Source organism: Macrobrachium rosenbergii, chromosome 15 (assembly GCF_040412425.1).
Source record: "Macrobrachium rosenbergii isolate ZJJX-2024 chromosome 15, ASM4041242v1, whole genome shotgun sequence".
Taxonomy (NCBI): Eukaryota; Metazoa; Arthropoda; class Malacostraca; order Decapoda; family Palaemonidae; genus Macrobrachium; species Macrobrachium rosenbergii.
Genome location: NC_089755.1, coordinates 32,930,324 through 32,936,242, shown reverse-complemented (window position 1 = coordinate 32,936,242; position 5,919 = coordinate 32,930,324). Strand labels below are relative to the sequence as shown.

Sequence of the window (5,919 nt, the reverse complement as noted above, 5' to 3'; positions counted from 1 at the left end):
TGGGTGAAGAAGGGCCTTAGGTGCTGATCATATGCATGCATTTTTATCTTAAGGACATTACGCAACATTGCAAAGACCTATCCTTTGCCCCTGGTGCTCATGAGACACTTCAACCCTTTATACAAACCAAAGATCATCCCTGTCTTTGCAAGGAACAGTCCCTTAATCTATGTGCTTTAGCAACACATTAACATCCACTGAATTGCAAACATGTAAAACTGTGTTGCTTCTCATCTTTGCATACTGAAGATCGTGTTTTCCCCCCTCTCTCGTGACCATCTTGACCTCCCAAGTTAAAACCCGTTGGAAGACCGATGCAAGAATCATTTCAACTGACAGTATGCAAATGCATTTCACTTACCTGTGACTTGGTTCAGCCATTCTCCATCATCTGGAAGCTGACTTATGCCAATCCAGATGTCTCTTTCGGGGCTCAGCGATTTGATGAATTCGTTCTCAGCTGCATTCTGAAGACAAAGTTAATGGTTAAGTTTGACTTTGGAAGCGTTATAGAAAGGCAATACAAGACAAACTTCCACAAAATCTAAGCTTCAAGAGGTTTTGGAGGGTTGATCTGATTTATGAAATTTCGGTTGCCAGGCCAAGCACTGGGCCATTTTTGGCCATTCGCCGCTTAGGACAATGAAAAGAGGGAATTGGAGGGGTTGGACAGCAACATAGACAGATCCAGAATATAAAGAAGATGAAGTACAAAGTTCTAAAGGGGGAACTGGGAGAAAACCAAAAAGCTGCACTAAGAAGTAATAGCTAGAGAGGGTGGACAGCAAGACTGAAGAAAGAAAGCGGAAATGGATGTGAAGCAAAAGGCTAAAAACAGGATGCAGCTAGTGGCTGAAGGGACGTTGCAAACACCTTTTAGTGATGCCCTCAGAGCACCACGTGACGTGCACCAACGGCGCTACGCACCTCGAAGGGTAGGTTTTTGGGAGGTGAGGAAAATAGCAATGTCAGAGATTTAACCTAATTCGAAGCATGTTCCTCATGCAACAACTGCTTGACTTCTTTGCGACCTGGTTTCAGACTTCTTTCCAGCACAGTACGTTCTTTCTCTCATACTGAATTTTCATTTGTAGGCCTTATGCCACCAAAAGCCCTGCTTGTACAAACAACCTCATGGATAGTGAGGAAAGGGTTGTGGGTGAAGGGAAGCGGTGATTTGACTAATGATAAAAAGCCGTTTGCTGGTAATGCTTATTGTCTCTCCAAATGGAAACGGATGTATTTCCAACCTCGAGATGTTGTCGGTGGAGGTCCGCTTTATGAATGCTTCTAAAATTATTGTTGTCATGCCATATTTATGATGTCAGGTGTGACGACACCTGAATCAGGTTCGATGTATTCCTACGAATGAGTATCGAATATCCGACAGAAAAGGTGAATTCCAGGAATTAAAAGTGCCCCTGTCATTGAAAAGATTATATTCTCATTTTTTCTTGTTTACCGGTTTTTGATGTGGATTTTTTTAAAAGAAAATTTAACCATAGGTAGTCCCCGTGACTAGCAAAAGGTGATCAAGTTTTTGGAGAGTTGTGAATATAGATAAGTGTTTTTTGTGTGGTGACTGAGGTACTAGTGAACTGCTCAGCTTGTGGATATCTGTGGCCTCCGAATCACATATAATTCGCTCTATCCTCGGCTACACAATTCCTGCAAGAAACTCATTGATGCCACTCAAGCAATTGCTTTTAACGAAAAAAAAATATATATATACACATATATATATGTACAGTATATATACATACATACATACACATATATATAATTTTTTTTCGTTAAAAGCAATTGCTTCAGTGGCATCAATGAGTTTCTTGCAGGAATCTTCTCACGTCGGAGTCTTTTCAGATTCTCATGCGTCAGTTTCTGTTGAAAAATACGCAGACTTCTCTCTTCGATTTATTGTTTTTTGTCACCAAAAACTGACGCTTGAGAATCGGAAAAAACAGCGACTTTATGAAGATTCATGCAAGAAACTCACTGATGCCCTAAAGCAATAACTTTTACGAAAATTGTATAAGAGAAAACTATGCCCTGAAATTATGTATATATATATATATAAAGTTTATATATATATATATATATATATATATATATATATATATATATATATATATATATATATATATATATATATATATATATATATATATATATATATATATATATATATATATATAAATATACATATATATTATATATATGTTTATATATATGTTACAAGTCAAACTGTTGAAATCAGTCATTTCGTGAAATGACTGAAATTTCAAGCAGATAGCAAACACTGTGAAATCAGTCATTTCGTGAAATGCTGAAATTTCTTAGGGACATTTGATCCCCAGGAGCTAGTACTAAACACGGCAAATTTTGACCCCCAGGGACTAGTACTAAACCCGGCGAAACAGTGTAGGTGACTCACTGTTTCGCCGTGTTTTAGTACTAGCTCCTGGGGATCAAATGTCCCTAAGTGCATTTCACTATCTGCCTGAAATTTCAGTCATTTCACGAAATGACTGATTTCACAGTTTGACTATAACATATATATATATATATATATATATATATATATATATATATATATACATTTTATATGTATATATAAATATAAATATATATATATGTTTATATACATACATATATATATATATATATATATATATATATATATATATATATATATATATATATATATATATATATATGAATTTTATCACATCAACGTGACATTTTATATACAAACAATAAGCTAAAATGTCGTTTTTAATATCCAATTCGCGCCACTTCAAAATATCACCGAAGTGGAATTATAAGCGATAAATGATTTGGTACCTAAGTGACCAGAACACCGACAGTATCCATCAACGACTTCCAATTGAGGTAGAGTGTTCATTAACCTGTACCTCTTTTGACAGTCCAGTGGTCTGGAACGTCGACTGGAAGTCGTTGACGGGTACTGTCGGGTGTTCGAGTCACTTAAATACCGCATCATTTGTCATTTATAGTTCTCCTTCGGTGATATTCCCGAAATAATGCGAATTGGATCTTAAACGACATTTGTAGCTTAAATATATACATATATATGCATATATATATATATATATATATATATATATATATATATATATATATATGTATATATATATGTAATTGTAATAGCCACAATACCCTCTTAACTTCTCGAATTCTTCGCGCTTCTTTGGATATGCTTGTCACTGCAAAGTCTTAAGACCCAAGTGCAAGAAATTGAAGTGGTTGTGGTGTCCAGTAGCGGGAAACGAACCGCGTATCATCATAATCACAAAGAGGTCACGTTGCCGATCTGACCACGAGACCTCCTTGTGATTATGATGACGCGGGTTCGTTTCTCGCTGCCGGACATCACAACCAATTCAATTTCTTGCGCTTGGATCTTAAGACTTTGCAGTGACAAGCGTATCTTAAAAAGCGCGAAGAGTTCGAGAAGAGCATTGTGGCTATTACAATGCATATATATCTGGTGAAAAGTGACCAGTAGATTCTACACATAAACACACACACACACACACACACACACATATATATATATATATATATATATATATATATATATATATATATATATATGTGTGTGTGTGTGTAAATGTGTATATATATATATATATATATATATATATATATATATATATATATATATATATATATATATATATATATATATATATATATATATAATTATACACTGATATCGATCCTCATGATCAGTTATCATCAGCTACTCTAAAATATGAGGACCGGCAGGCTAACATTTGTGTACGGGCGAGCTATAATAAATGAAAACTGTAAATAACAAAAGAAACTAACTGTAGGCGTCGCCACTTTGGCTTGACTGTTGCTACATCCCGTCGTGGCCCACCAAATATCTTCAGGATAGCTGACGAAATAGTATAGCATTCGACCGTACCTAGTTTTCCCACCGTATGCTGAAAATAGGAACCATGAATGAAGTTGAGAGAGAGAGAGAGAGGGAGAGAGTCTATCAAGCATTCTTAGATGGAAAAATCTTGCTTTCTTACAGAAATCTCAGTTTTGAAATACACTATTTATAAAAGAGGATAAAAATATTTGTTTTCCTTATCTTAACTAGAAATTCGGGTTTTTGGATTTTTAGATTTCTATTTATATAAGAAGACACACACACAAAAATATAAAATATAAATTATACATATATATAAATTATACATACATATATATATACATATATATATATATATATACATATATATATATATATATATATATATATATATATATATATATATATATATATATATATATATATATATATATATATATATACGATTATAATCACAATAACAGGTGATTTATGAATCACACATCACTACGGGCGGAGAAATAAGCGACTGTGTAAAGGTCCTGACCGGTTTCGACTTTATTTTTAAGCCATTAACGAAAGACTGAACACAGTGGTAGAAATCACGATATATATGAAAAGGGGCCAGTACAGACAAACATACAAACCGCCGGAGATTAAAATTCACATTTGACAGGTGTCAAAGGGAGGGACGACAAACTCATTAGTGCTACATTCAGGTACTACGTATATGAATATGAAAATTCTTTTTCCAAATATATCCCCTACCTTCCTTTATTTTGAAAATATAGGCTCAACTTGCCTTGACTGATATTCACGTTATTACAATAACTTTCTTTTATATATATATGATGAAGTCCTGAATACACTGATGACGAAATAGAAAAGATTAGGAATACACGCAAGAAACTGAAATATCCTGACTATGAATTAGAGAATGCATTAGAAGCTGCAAAACGGATTCTGTATCAAAACAAAAAAGAAACTTAGAACACAGAAATCTGCTTGTTCAACCATATAATAATAATAATAATAATAATAATAATAATAATAATAATAATAATAATAATAATAATAATAATAGTAAAGTTCTTCTTACGAACTTTGGAGTTAATGTAGGATTTGAGAACATTAAAACCATGAAACATGTACTTATAAGAACTCTCCCGACAACACTTAAGGATGTGTATCAAATTCCATGCAAGTTTTTTGATAACTTTTATATTGGTCAAACTGGAAAAAACATTTGAAAAGGGAACAGAACAACAAAAAATTTGTAAGACATATGCATAGGTGAACAATGGAATTTCTGTACATAGTGAAAACAACCATACAATCAACTGGGCAAAAAAAAAAAAATACAGCTTATATTCTAATAATGCACTGGAAAGAAATATCATTGAGCCTAGTTTTATGAAGAAAGCTCTCGTCATAACATGAATATCAGTCAAGGCATGTTTAAACTTGATCCTATAATTCAAAAGAGATTTGTAAAATGTTTAAATTTTAGGGAAAGTGGTAGATATGTATGGAAAAAGGATCATCATATTTGTAAACATTGTACCTGACCCGAGCACTAATGAGTTGTCGTTCCTCTCCCTTTGACATCTGTCATGCGTGAATTTTAGTCTTCAACAGTCTGTCTATATTTCCGCACTGTCCTCTTAGTATGTTTATTGTCATTTCTGCCACTATGTATTAAACCTCCGTCAGAGTTCAAACTAGTCACGACCTGCACCAAATCTCTTATTTTTTCACCTGTGGTGATATATATATATATATATACAGTATATAGGCATATGCATATATATATATATATATATATATATATATATATACATATATATATATATATATATATATATATATATACATATATATATATATATATATATATATATATATACATATATATATATACATATATATATATATATATATATATATATATATATATATATATATATATATATATATAATGTATCACTACAGAAACCCTTGTGCTAATATATTTGTTTCTGTCAGACTAACAC

The 5,919-nt window shown here is 32.8% G+C and overlaps 1 long non-coding RNA gene across 1 annotated transcript in view; it reads right to left on the bottom strand.

The window, feature by feature from the left end:
- The window catches only part of LOC136846524 (uncharacterized), a 5,089-nt gene extending 1,111 nt beyond the window's left edge, over window positions 1-3,978 (bottom strand). Inside the window, exons 1-2 of the long non-coding RNA XR_010855430.1 lie at window positions 3,856-3,978; window positions 362-467 (exon numbers count right to left, since the gene is read on the bottom strand). This is a non-coding gene — a long non-coding RNA (uncharacterized lncRNA). The remainder of the gene's footprint in view (window positions 1-361; window positions 468-3,855) is intronic.
- Between the last annotated feature and the right edge of the window lie 1,941 nt (window positions 3,979-5,919).